The sequence below is a fragment of the Schistocerca serialis genome, chromosome 2 (assembly GCF_023864345.2).
Source record: "Schistocerca serialis cubense isolate TAMUIC-IGC-003099 chromosome 2, iqSchSeri2.2, whole genome shotgun sequence".
Lineage (NCBI taxonomy): Eukaryota > Metazoa > Arthropoda > Insecta > Orthoptera > Acrididae > Schistocerca > Schistocerca serialis.
This window is the reverse complement of record NC_064639.1, coordinates 511,311,533-511,326,043: the sequence shown is the minus strand read 5'-3', so window position 1 is coordinate 511,326,043 and position 14,511 is coordinate 511,311,533. Positions and strand designations below refer to the sequence as shown.

Sequence of the window (14,511 nt, the reverse complement as noted above, 5' to 3'; positions counted from 1 at the left end):
ATGGACGGATGCTGTCATTAAACGATTCGCCAGTGGGAGCTTGGTCGGCTGCACTGCAGCTTGGCATTAGACGTTAACACCGGCCCAGTACCATTTTTTGAATGTGTTTTCGAATCGACAAATGTCTTCTTTCCGCAAGCACTCGCCAAAGACACAACTGTAGCTCCAGCAGACGAGGTGGCAGTCTGCTTTCGGCCGGTGAGCGGCGAGGACGTCTTGTTTACGTCCCGTCCGCAGTGTCGCGGTCCCGTCGGCAGAGTCGCGAGCGCGCGTAGTTTGTTTACTTCCTCGCCGCAGCTAATACTCGCGTCCGTTAACACTGAGTCGCCATGGCTCATTCGTACAGAAAAGCTACCATCAAGATCAGCTTCCAGCCCGACTACGCACGACCACGAGCCTTTGAAGTCGAACGATTTATCAGTGACGAAGTTCAAATACCAACACAGCACATCATCGGTATCCACCTATCCATCACAAGCAGCGTCGTTTACGTCAAGATGGTCGATGACGAGTTATGTCACGCAGTTGTGAACAGATGCGCAAACACTCTCAAGTTCAAACACTCCGATGGTCACATCGGAGAGGTTACTGTTGACCATGCTGGACTAGGATTACGCACACTAAGAGTCTTCGAACTCCCTTTCGAAGTACCACCGGACGTCGTTACCCCAGCTTTCCGCCCTTATGGGACGGTAATTAGCCACTTGGCCGAAAAATGGAACACCTTCGAGACGTACCAAGTCCTCAACGGCGTCCGACAAGTGAAAATTGAATTAAAAAAACATGTGCCGTCCTACTTAGTCATAGGTGGCTGTCGAGCAATAATAATGTACGACGGCCAACCTCGTACTTGTTCTGGTTGCGGCCAGGAGGGTCATGTCCGCTCGGCGTGTATTCAACGTCGGATTAAACAACTTCCATTGCATAACACGACACCACCTCCTACGCTCACGGCCCTCCCCCTCAATTACGCAGAGGTAACACGATCGACCGTCATGACAGACGACAACCCCCCCGGAAGACAGGAAGCGTTAGAATGCGCACCTGTCGCCGGTCCTGGATTGACCAACACCATTACGGTGTCTGCAGGGGTTGAAGAACGCCGCCCATCGACTCCACAAGAAGATTCGGACGAGAGAATGGAACTCGACGCTAGGGTTGTACCGACCTCTGCCTTTCTCCCTGAGGGGGATGCTATACGGGAACCACAAACTCTTTCGGACTCAGAAACCCACGTCCGCAAACAAAGGTCACCGAGAAAACATAAAAAGCGACGTCGCACACCCTCAGACGATTGCCTCCAGCGGACGTCTTCTCCAGTTGACGACCGGACGGCCGACGAAACGACGAGGAGAATGGATGACACGAGATCGCCCTCACCTGTCACTTTGTCTGATTTTGACAAATCCGTTTCCGCTCCCTCGGACAAACGGATGGCCAGCACAGCGCCCGCCGTTGGTACACAACCGGAAACAACTGCGGATTGACCCTTAGTCACTCAGCCCACAAGTGTTCTGCCGCAGCCACCGTTAACTTGCGGACCTTGGGCGGATGACATTGAAGTCGATTCTACGGCCGCTGTGGTGGATGAGGAGAGGAGTCTCTCCTCCCACACCTCGGCCCCTCCCGAGTAGCAACAGATGACGGCGCGGACGCGGCCAGCAGATCACAGGCCCCACCTTTTACGGCGACACTGACGGCAACCCCCACCGCAGGAGACGATCTACAAACCTATCGCTTAACGACCATCAACATTAACACCATTCGGACACGTACGAAGTTGTCGCTGCTCCAAGACATGCTCAATGCAGCAGACGTTGACATTGTCCTTCTCCAAGAAGTCTTCGTCGAAGATTTCCCGGGTATGTATGGTTATACGGCTCATGTGTCCCACGCCTCGCCAACTAACAGTGGAGTCGCCATTCTCCTCGGAGAGGGCCTCGAGGCGGACGAAGTCCGATATCTCCCCGACGCTAGAGGAATGGTCGTAACGGTGCAAGGCGTCCGGTTTATCAATGTGTACGCCCCTTCCGGAACGAATCGCCGTCGTGACCGATCGCTCTTCTTCGCAGAAGGAATAGCACCGCTTTTTCAGGGCAGGCACGATGACTTGATATTAGGGGGCGATTTCAATTGCACCCAAGCACCTAAAGATCAGCTGCCACGCCATTCACCGTGCCCCGAACTTCGGACACTCATCGGCGATCTCCAGCTAGTAGATACATGGGAACATGTCCGAGGAAATAGACCGGGATACACCCATTTCACGAGTCACTCGTCTAGTCGCATCGATAGGATTTACGTCTCCCGTTCTCTCGCGGCAACGGTGAGTGACGCGGAGGTGTGGCCAGTAGCCTTCTCTGATCACGAGGCCTATATATGTGCCGTCACCCTTCGTCGCCAACGGGTGTGGCGCAGCCGACATCCCTGGAAATTAAACCTTGCTCATCTCGCTTCTCCGGATTGTCGACGCGCCATCGAAGACACGTGGAGTTTGTGCGTCCGCCGCCTCCCAACGTATCCTACGTCGATTAGTTGGTGGTTAACCTGCGCCAAGCCGGCCCTACGGCGAACCTTTATTAGGTATGGTCGTGAGACTGCTGCTTGGAGGCGGCAGACCCTTGATTTTTACTTCACCGTCCTTCGCGAATGCGCCTCCTTGCCACCCACACCGGAACGACAGCTGACAGTTCAGCGTGCGAAAGCACAGATCGTAGCCCATATGCGCCGACACCTCGAAGGGACGATCGTCCGAGCGCGGACACAAGACAGACTCGCAACGGAACGACCCACCATGTACCACGTCATCCGAGAACGTACACTGCGAAGACGGGCGCTGATACATGCCATCACCACTGAGGACGGCCTTCATCACACCACACAACGCGATATTGCTGCAGCCTTCTTCGACCATTACGCACGACTTTATTCTGCTCAATGTTCCGACCCGATGACGGTGACAGCAGTCTCACAACTGGTTTACGGCATTGTCCCACAGGATTTACAAACTGAATTATTGAACGACATTACGGAAGACGAAGTTATCGACGCCATCGGTAAAGGAGCGGCGAATAAGTCTCCTGGCCCCGACGGGCTCCCTGTGGAGTTTTATAGAACTTTTCAGTATTTACTGGCTCCCAAGTTAACAGACATCTGTCGGGAGCTTATGTCCCCCGCGGTGCCGCTCCCTGCGACCTTCGTAGAAGGAATAATTATACCGGTTCACAAGCCTAAAGGTGGGGCTCGAATACAAGATTACCGCCCGCTAACACTCGTCAACTGGGACATGAAGTTATTCACCAGACTATTAGCAAACCGTCTACGACCGACCCTACCTTACGTCATCTCGCCAGATCAGACTTCCCTAGGGGGTATCAACAACACCCACACAGCACTGTGTCGATACCGTGACTTAATAGCCCTAGCCAGGGCACGCCGCGTCCCGGGAGCGCTGGCATCACTAGATTTTAGCCAAGCGTTTGATCGAGTGGATCACGCATACCTAACGTCCGTTCTCCAGCACATGCAGTACCCACAGCAATTCACAGCCGTCGTGATGCGCCTACTCCGAGGAGCGACTTCCAAAGTGCTCGTTAACGGGCGTCTCTCGCAGTCCCTCCCGATTTTCCGCTCCGTCCGTCAAGGCTGCCCCTTGTCGACGATACTATATGCTCTGGCACTGGAACCGCTCCTCTGTGGTCTCCGTCAACGCCTCACCGGTCTTACCCTACGTGACGTCACATTTCGCTGTACAGCATATGCAGACGACCTGGTTCTCGTGTTCCGCAATCGCGATGATGTCAACAGAGCACTAGAATGGATTACCACGTACGGTGTGGCTTCCGGCAGCTGTCTCAACGTCGCCAAATCGGTCGCCATGGCCATAGGAGACGGGTTGACCCCAGCGTGTGTCGAACCCCTACAGCTTCGTGGCACTATCAAATGTCTCGGGATAGAGTTTCCCGACGACATACGGCGCACCGCGGCTCTTAACTACCGCCGCTTATTACAACAAATTCGGGTCCAGATCTTCAACCTTCGTCTGCGGACACTCGACATTCTCCAAAGGACACACTTCGTTAATGTTTACCTCGCATCGCGCCTTCCACACATAGCGCGTGTTCTCCCAATACCGTTACTGATGGCTCGACGTCTATTAGCGGCATTCGGAGCCTACGTCAGTACAGGCATGCTCTTCAAAGTCAGTTATGAGTCACTGACCCTTCCCCCAGAAAGGGGAGGTCTTGGCCTAGTCCATGTCCACGACAGAGCTGTGTCCCTGTATGTCAGCTCACACATCAAGCTGTGGCGCCACCACCCGGAAAGTTCGACAGGTTTGCTGTTGGAGTCCTTCGCTCCGCCGTCCATTATGCCCCCACTGACGACGCAAGACATACCCCCACCCTTCTACTACTTCTGGAACTTTTACATTGAACACAGCTATTTCCGTATCGCAGTACCACCGACGAAACAGGCGTCGGCGCGGGATATATATCATGTCCTACAGCAGAGGCGCCCACCAAACATCGTGGAGACGAAAAGCCCTCAGGTTAATTGGAAGGTGGTGCGGAAGACGATTCACGCAATTCCACTGGACACAGCCGTCCGATCCACATGGTACATCACAGTCAATGGTAAACAGATCACCCGATCACGCCTCCACAAGATAAACATGGCGGAATCGCCTCTCTGGGTAGACTGCGGGATACCAGACACGGACGAACACCGTCTCACATGTGGCGCGGCAGAAGACGTATGGCGCTTGGTGCGACAAATTTTGTCGTATTTTCTACGAGTGACTCCGGAACACATTACACCTCGGTTTCTACTATTTCCGGATCAACAGTATTTCCCGCGCGCCAAGACCAACGCTGTCACGTGGATCCGAGCGCATGCGGTACACTACTTATTTCACGATGGACCTAAAGATGTATTAGACTTTTGGAACTACCTACAAGAACGTCATTGCAAGATCGTACGGAACCCAAAATACAGACAGTATTTTTCTAATTACTTAGGGAGTGCCCTACGCGACCCTCCACGCAGCTGGATCATCAACAGGTAGGAGAAGATACCCATTGAGTGAGCTGACATGACTAAGTTCGATTCTCGGTGGAACAACATGATATACGTGAAGACGTACCTAGATGATGAAGCGTAAGGAGAGTAGCGACACACCCTTCTGTATCCTGTATGAAGCACTTTTTTTTCGTTTTCCCCATATACATTACCTCTGTGTAGGAACGTGCCGAGATATTGTTTTCTTTTTCTCAGAGCACAATTCGGTGCTAGATACATTTATTTGTGTTGTGGTATAAAGTAAAGCCACATTAAGAATGTATTAAATCAGTAAATAAAAAAAAAAAAAAAGAAAAAAAAAGAGGTGGCCGAGTGGTTAAGGCGTTGGACTGCTAATCTAATGTACTCTGCACGCGTGGGTTCGAATCCCTTCCTCGTCGAAGTATTTTACGTAAAGCACGCGTTTGCGGTCACTCCTTCTCCGTGCGAAACGCCACTCACTAGTAACATCGACGCGTGTCCGTGGCAGATAGCGTGTGTATGAAATAAGAGACAAAACTGCCTACCAGATGAAAGCGCACAACATTCCATAGCGTATGCACTTCGAATTAAACATCAATTCGAGATCTATAAACCAATCAAATTTCGGCTCCAGCAAAGAGTATGTTGGTATTTGCGAACGACGAGTTCTTATTTATATTTAAGTGCATATCTGTCGCAGTCATTTTAACGTATCGTGCCTTTAATAATCCATCTGTAGCACAACTGTCGCCTTTTGACATTTTGTTGTTTTAAGTCAGGCCGCCATCTACAGAAGCGATTTGGCAGGGCCTACTGGAGAGACTTGACTTTGCAGACATCCGTCGCTAGTGGCCGCCCAAACACCAAGCTCCATCGCAAACAGCAGGACAATCTTGGGCTAGGGGGCACTTCAAAACCTTGCAAGCAATATCAGTGTAGCCTATCGAGCTGTACGTTTCGTTGCAGTAAGTCGTGCAAAAGAATGCACAGCATCTTTCTCATTTGCATTAGACGACACTGCATGTCGATACAATGCTTATTCCTGCAGTAGATAAGTGGGCCGGTGATTTTACCCGATCGCATATCGACATGGACGGATGCTGTCATTAAACGATTCGCCAGTGGGAGCTTGGTAGGCTGCACTGCAGCTTGGCATTTGACGTTAACACCGGCCCAGTACCATGTTTTGAATGTTTTTTCGAATCGACAAATGTCTTCTTTCCGCAAGCACTCGCCAAAGACACAACTGTAGCTCCAGCAGACGAGGTGGCCGAGTGGTTAAGGCGTTGGGCTGCTAGTCCAATGTGCTCTGCACGCGTGGGTTCGAATCCCATCCTCGTCGAAGAATTTTACGTAAAGCACGCGTTTGCGGTCACTCCTTCTCCGTGCGAAACGCCACTCAGTAGTAACATCGACGCGTGTACGTGGCAGATAGCGTGTGTATGAAATAAGAGACAAAACTGCCTACCAGATGAAAGCACACAACATTCCATAGCGTATGCCCTTCGAATTAAACATCAATTCGAGATCTATAAACCAATCAAATTTCGGATCCAGCAAAGAGTATGTTGGTATTTGCGAACGACGAGTTCTTATTTATATTTAAGTGCATATCTGTCGCAGTCATTTTAACGTATCGTGCCTTTAATAATCCATCTGTAGTTGTTGTTTAAAGTCAGGCCGCCATCTACAGAAGCGATTTGGCAGGGCCTACTGGAGAGACTTGACTTTGCAGACATCCGTCGCTAGTGGCCGCCCAAACACCAAGCTCCATCGCAAACAGCAGGACAATCTTGGGCTAGGGGGCATTTCAAAACCTTGCAAGCAATATCAGTGTAGCGTATCGAGCTGTACGTTTCGTTGCAGTAAGTCGTGCAAAAGAATGCACAGCACCTTTCTCATTTGCATTAGACGACACTGCATGTCGATACAATGCTTATTCCTGCAGTAGATAAGTGGGCCGGTGATTTTACCCGATCGCATATCGACATGGACGGATGCTGTCACTAAACGATTCGCCAGTGGGAGCTTGGTCGGCTGCACTGCAGCTTGGCATTACACGTTAACACCGGCCCAGTACCATGTTTTGAATGTGTTTTCGAATCGACAAATGTCTTCTTTCCGCAAGCACTCGCCAAAGACACAACTGTAGCTCCAGCAGACGAGGTGGCCGAGTGGGAATAGTCGGCTTTTGGCGGCCGTGGTGTGCGGACCTCCGGCGTGTGCTGTGCGCTGCGGTCTGCTGCGCTCCGCTCGGTAAGTCAAGCGCCTGTTGCAGTAGTTACTGCGTTATTTGAGACTCTTGATGGATTCATATTAGAAGGAGAGATGGATCAGCCTAATAGGAGAGACACATTGAAATTTGTTTTTGACCAGAAAGGGCAGAGACCGAATTCGTTCGAAATTGAGACGTGGTTAGAAGAAGTTGTGAAAATTTCGTTTGAGGATATTATAGGTATTCACCTTTCAATTGTGAGTAGTATTGTGTATGTCAAGCTTAAAAACACGGAATTGTGTGACAAAATTGTTGAATCTAGTGGCGGAACATTTAAGTTCAAACATCACGTTGGCAATGTTAGTGAAGTTCGTGTTACGCATGCTGGCTTTGGATTAAGAACTGTCCGTATCTTTGAGCTACCATTTGAAATCACCGCTGAGCAGATCAATTCCGTGATAGCTCCTTATGGGAGGATAATTAGCAATTTTGCAGAAAAGTGGTCTGCTGCTCACAAGTTCCCCGTCTTGAATGGTATCAGGCAACTGCGAGTGGATTTACACAAGCACATACCCTCGTATATAAGTGTTTGTGGTTATCGGGCTATAGTAATATATGATGGGCAGCCAAGAACCTGCGCGTCTTGCGGCGGCACAGGCCATGTCCGCTCGCAGTGTATACAACGCCGAGTGGCCCAGCTACCTGCGGGCGAAGCAGTGAGACCCCCGGCCATGTCAACGTTGCCTTTAACTTACGCAGCGGCAGCCGCTGGACAACTCCATACGCGTGACGCTCCTGACGCTACTCGGGACGCTACCCAGGATGATGCAGCTCGCGACAATGAAGTGATAATGGAAGTTAGCGACTCGACGGGGACAACACAGCCAAAGAGTCAAGAAAAAGAACCAAATATCTCTGTTCAAATAGAACACACTCCTGAACCGGTTATAGTCCTTCAGAATGAGCAGTCTCCAGAAAACCACAAGGAAATCAACCCATCACTTGCCAGAGAACAAGACCGAGCGCAAGAAACCCAAGATGTAATGGAAAACGATGAAACCTCCCCAAGAGTCAGTCCTCCAAGGAAACATAAATAGAGGAGACTAGCTCATAAGGGAGCTGAACAACTGGCACCCCCTTTGCGAGAAAAAGCAAAGCAGATTAGCAACAAACTGCATGAAGAACAACATCGTAATCCGGTTCTGAGTATGCAGGCACCTGACCCCTTGCAAGCCAAATCAAATACACCATGCCCCATGTCAACGGAGCAGTCGTCAAACGAGAGGTTGAAGCTGATAGTAAATTTCGATGCAGACAAGGTTTTCCCTGATACTAGAAATGCAGAAAAAGAGACATCGAAAGCTAATCAACACAAAACCTGGGCTGATGAATCGGATGAAATGCATCAAGATGAAGAATTGAACGAAACTGGAGGAACGGAACAGACTTCTGCCCCAAGAGATCAACTGAAGGCGATGAATACATCATTGCCGGAACATACATGTGAAAAAGGATTTTCCTCCGACAGCACTTCGTATGACGAATACTGACTTCGGTAATGAATAGGACAATATGAACGCAGCGCAAGCCTACAAAATCGCTACGTTGAACATTAATAAGATACGCTCCTCCCTGCATTTACAACATCTGCAAGACTTTCTATACGCTGCTGACGTTGATATACTACTGTTACAGGAAGTAACAGATATTAAATTAGAGAAGATACGTGGATACAACGCCACAATAAACCCCGGTTACGGTGCAGAGCTGGGAACCGCAATTCTCACGAAAGAAGGCATCCGTGTCACACAAATAGCAAAACTTGAAAACAGCAAAGGGGTTGCAGTGACTGTTAACAATGCCCGCATCATCAACGTTTATGCACCGTCAGGCAACAATAACAGGCGTGCTAGAGCGGATTTTTTTAGAAGGGAAATCGTTCATCTCTTCGGTACACGTCAAGATTATATAATCCTAGCCGGCGATTTTAATTCTGTACTTAGCCCGAAAGACCAGACACCGAATTTCAACAAGTCCGTAGAACTGGAAAGAATAGTCCACCAAATGCAGTTAACCGATACCTGGGAACATACCCATGGCGCACAGGCCGGTTTCACATATTTTAACAGTCACTCAGCAAGCAGGCTAGACAGAATTTACGTGTCGTCCAACCTTAAGAACCATGTACTCCAGTCTGAGGTCTGGCCCACTATGTTTTCTGACCATGCCGCGTACATCACCACAGTAAATTTGGAAAAACAAGAGACTTACCGAGCGAGGGGCATATGGAAACTCAACATTACACATCTCCAAGATGAGGAATGTCGCGTAGCATTTACTAATGTGTGGCAAGAATGCGAGAAACGATTCCCGCGATACAGTTCTGCCATAGCTTGGTGGTTACAATGTGCGAAGCCTAAAATAAGAAGAATGCTGATGGATTACTCGCGACAGAAAAGTTTCTGGATTAAAAAGACGACTGAATTTTATTTTAGCTGCCTTAGAGACCTGTACACCTTGGACACACGATTAATGGAGAACTTTAGCCGGATTCAGAAAGTCAAAGCAAAACTTTTGGCGCTGAAGCGGCGACAGTCAGAAGGTTTTAAAGTCAGAGCGAGACTACACAACATTGTAGAAGGGGAAGAAACGGCTATGTACCATGTAATGCGTGAGAATAAGAGAGGAAACAGAAAAATACTGACAGAAGTTACGTTACCTGATGGGACCAGGCACACAAAACAGCATGAAATTCAAAACGCTGTTCATAAATATATCTCAGATATGATGTCCACCAAACCTACCGTCGACGAGGCGCGGCGTGATCTTGTTAGAAACGTATCAGGACGAATTAGTACAGATCAAGTAGAAAATCTCATGGCCGAAATAGAAGAGGACGAATTGAAAGACGCAATAGCACAGAGTCCTAAAAATAAGTCTCCAGGACCTGACGGTATCCCCGTGGAATTCTACCAAGTGTTCTGGCCACAAATGAAAAGCAAGTTGCTATGTATGTACAACGAAATCATGAGTGGCACTGTTGCCGCTCCCAAAGAATTTCCTGAAGGGATCATAGTTCTAATTCCTAAAAACTCACTTAGCAAAGCGATTGAAAACCTTCGCCCAGTAACATTACTCAACAGTGATTACAAAATTATGGCCCGCGTATTAGCAAGAAGAATAAAAATGGTTATTAACTCTGTAACTGGCACGTACCAAACATGTGTAGGCAAAGACAGAAACATTTATCAGAATATATGCGAATATAGGGATATAATATCAACCGCAAATGTATGCCGAATAAAATGTGCTTTAGTGTCATTAGACTTCGAGAAGGCGTTTGATAGGGTCGATCATAAGTATCTTCTTGGTATCATGGAAGTAATGGGATTCCCACCACGATTCGTGAGGATTATTCAACAAATTCTGAAAAACAGTGTAGCACGAATAATGATAAACGGACAACTAAGTAGAGAGATTGAATTGACTGGATCCGTACGTCAAGGTTGCCCAATGTCAATGGCCCTTTTCGCAATAGCAATAGAACCTCTCCTCGCGACACTCACGCATCACCTGCAAGGACTGCATATACACGGCAAGAAAATAGTGTGCAACGCCTACGCAGATGATGTGGGCGTCCTGGTCATAAATGAAGATGAAGTGGCGAAAGCTCTTCAGATTGTACACACATATGAACTTGCTTCTGGCGCCAAACTAAATAAAAGGAAGTCAGGCATCATGAACCTAGGCAGAGGAATATCCATGCAAAATCGGGGACAATTGACGGAAGTATCCACATTGAAATGTTTGGGTATTGAATTTAGGAGCAACATCCAACACACTATTGCCGTCAATTATAAAAAACTACTTGCAAGCATACGAGCATCTGTACAAGGAAACAGTATGAGGCAACTGGACGAGATACAGAAAATTAAACTAGTAAATGTGTATATAACATCCAAACTTAACTATGTTGTCCAAGCTTTTCCGATGCCATTAGAAACAGCCAGAAGAATTTTATCCGCGATAGGAAGCTTTGTATGCCAAGGCAACATTTTCAAAGTGAAGTTCAATACACTAACACTCCCAACAAGGAAAGGAGGTTTAAACCTTGTTGATGTCAGTTACAGGTCACGAGCGTTATATGTGTGTCGAATGTGCAAGCAATGGAAACAGATGCCCGACAGCTTAACGGCCCACTTGCTGAATGAAATTGCTCCAACAAGCATGCAGCCGCCTATAGATGTGAAGCATATACCAGCTGGTCTTTGTCACCTGAAAACTTTTCTCGTTGAGTACAGTTATATCTCCTCGAGGCTCTCAGAACAGCAGTTGAAGAGAGTAAAGGACATCTATACATATTTGATGGAAGCTAAGGACGGAAATATTATTGAAAGAAAATACCCCAACAACGATTGGTCTGCAATTTGGAAAAATATCGACGATCGGAACTTACCCTCTAAGGTGAAAGCAACTTGGTATAATGCAGTCAACAGGAAAATTTCAACTAATTCCAAATTACACGCTATACATCTCACAAATTCGCCCTTGTGCGCGTCATGTAACCTTCTTGACACTGAAGAACACCGATTCGTGTGTGAAAGAGTAAGAGACATATGGCATATAGTTAAGCAGAAATTAGCGACCGTTAACAGAACATCTCCAACCGTTTTCACCGCCGCAGATTTTCTGACTCCAGACGCAGTGCCATACCCTGATACGAAAAGAAATGCTGTTAACTGGCTAAAAGGGCACACTGTGCACTATATCTTGAAGGCAGAAAATAAAAGCAAAGAAGATTATTGGGTGTATCTAACGACTCAGCACCATCATCTCATGCGGACAAAAGACTACAAAAAAAATTACGCATGCTTCCTGAATAGAATCATGGAATAAAATTAAACAGAGAACAATAGACAGATTAAGATTGGTACGGAATTCAGAGATGTCAGCCTTGCACGATTACAGATACCTGGAACCGGAATGTCTTCGATCCTTTCACGAGACACAGCAGAAAAGAAATCAAGTCCGTGGCAAGACGCACAGGACTATATCCTCATGAAGAAATTAGACATCAAGTTTTATGTATTGTATTTTTTTTTTTTTTAATTATCTTATGCCATACACGGAGAAGTTTTAAGTTTTAAAAAAAAAAAACGTTCTTCAAGGGGTTGCAAGATTTTATGTTTTCCTTATGAAGATGAGAGACTTCACGTATCAGTTTATTTTAATATACTTATCTTTCCATTAGCAAGAGGAAGATTCATTACCTTTAACTAATATTAAGAAGAAACATTTATTTCTCATTTCTGTTAGCTAAGGTAATTTAGACATCCAGCTTACAGAAAAAAAAATTAAGAAGCCGAAATAAAAAAAAAATAAAATAAAAAAGTAAAATAAAACAAAAAAATACAAAACAAGAAAAAGTGGCCGAGCACTCGCAAAAAGTAAGAAAAATGAGGACTTGGCATCAAAAACATAAAAAAGTACATACAATAAAAAAAAGGAAAAAAAAAGTTGGTAGAAGAATGGACTCATAATAACAATGATAATAATAATAAAAACGACAAAAGCAAAGAGGCTAGCCGAAGAAGGCAAAGCTAGGTGAGCGTTTGGAAGGGCTGTGAGGGGAGAAGGGAGGCCCTAAATAAAAAAAAAAAAAAAAAAAAAAAGTGGTTAAGGCGTTGGGCTGCTAGTCCAATGTGCTCTGCACGCGTGGGTTCGAATCCCATCCTCGTCGAAGAATTTTACGTAAAGCACGCGTTTGCGGTCACTCCTTCTCCGTGCGAAACGCCACTCAGTAGTAACATCGACGCGTGTACGTGGCAGATAGCGTGTGTATGAAATAAGAGACAAAACTGCCTACCAGATGAAAGCACACAACATTCCATAGCGTATGCCCTTCGAATTAAACATCAATTCGAGATCTATAAACCAATCAAATTCCGGCTCCAGCAAAGAGTATGTTGGTATTTGCGAACGACGAGTTCTTATTTATATTTAAGTGCATATCTGTCGCAGTCATTTTAACGTATCGTGCCTTTAATAATCCATCTGTAGTTGTTGTTTAAAGTCAGGCCGCCATCTACAGAAGCGATTTGGCAGGGCCTACTGGAGAGACTTGACTTTGCAGACATCCGTCGCTAGTGGCCGCCCAAACACCAAGGGCCTACTGGAGAGACTTGACTTTGCAGACATCCGTCGCTAGTGGCCGCCCAAACACCAAGCTCCATCGCAAACAGCAGGACAATCTTGGGCTAGGGGGCACTTCAAATCCTTGCAAGCAATATCAGTGTAGCGTATCGAGCTGTACGTTTCGTTGCAGTAAGTCGTGCAAAAGAATGCACAGCATCTTTCTCATTTGCATTAGACGACACTGCATGTCGATACAATGCTTATTCCTGCAGTAGATAAGTGGGCCGGTGATTTTACCCGATCGCATATCGACATGGACGGATGCTGTCATTAAACGATTCGCCAGTGGGAGCTTGGTCGGCTGCACTGCAGCTTGGCATTAGACGTTAACACCGGCCCAGTACCATGTTTTGAATGTGTTTTCGAATCGACAAATGTCTTCTTTCCGCAAGCACTCGCCAAAGACACAACTGTAGCTCCAGCAGACGAGGTGGCCGAGTGGGAATAGTCAGCTTTTGGCGGCCGTGGTGTGCGGACCTCCGGCGTGTGCTGTGCGCTGCGGTCTGCTGCGCTCCGCTCGGTAAGTCAAGCGCCTGTTGCAGTAGTTACTGCGTTATTTGAGACTCTTGATGGATTCATATTAGAAGGAGAGATGGATCAGCCTAATAGGAGAGACACATTGAAATTTGTTTTTGACCAGAAAGGGCAGAGACCGAATTCGTTCGAAATTGAGACGTGGTTAGAAGAAGTTGTGAAAATTTCGTTTGAGGATATTATAGGTATTCACCTTTCAATTGTGACTAGTATTGTGTATGTCAAGCTTAAAAACACGGAATTGTGTGACAAAATTGTTGAATCTAGTGGCGGAACATTTAAGTTCAAACATCACGATGGCAATGTTAGTGAAGTTCGTGTTACGCATGCTGGCTTTGGATTAAGAACTGTCCGTATCTTTGAGCTACCATTTGAAATCACCGCTGAGCAGATCAATTCCGTGATAGCTCCTTATGGGAGGATAATTAGCAATTTTGCAGAAAAGTGGTCTGCTGCTCACAAGTTCCCCGTCTTGAATGGTATCAGGCAACTGCGAGTGGATTTACACAAGCACATACCCTCGTATG

General features: G+C 47.0%; 2 non-coding genes across 2 annotated transcripts; both read left to right on the top strand.

The window, feature by feature from the left end:
• The first annotated feature begins 5,377 nt into the window (after nt 1-5,377).
• On the top strand, nt 5,378-5,459 carry Trnas-gcu (transfer RNA serine (anticodon GCU)). Its single transcript has one exon. It is a non-coding gene; the product is annotated as a tRNA-Ser (tRNA).
• Nucleotides 5,460-6,300: 841 nt separating this feature from the next.
• Trnas-gcu (transfer RNA serine (anticodon GCU)) lies at nt 6,301-6,382 on the top strand. The gene has a single exon. It is a non-coding gene; the product is annotated as a tRNA-Ser (tRNA).
• Nucleotides 6,383-14,511: the final 8,129 nt, after the last annotated feature.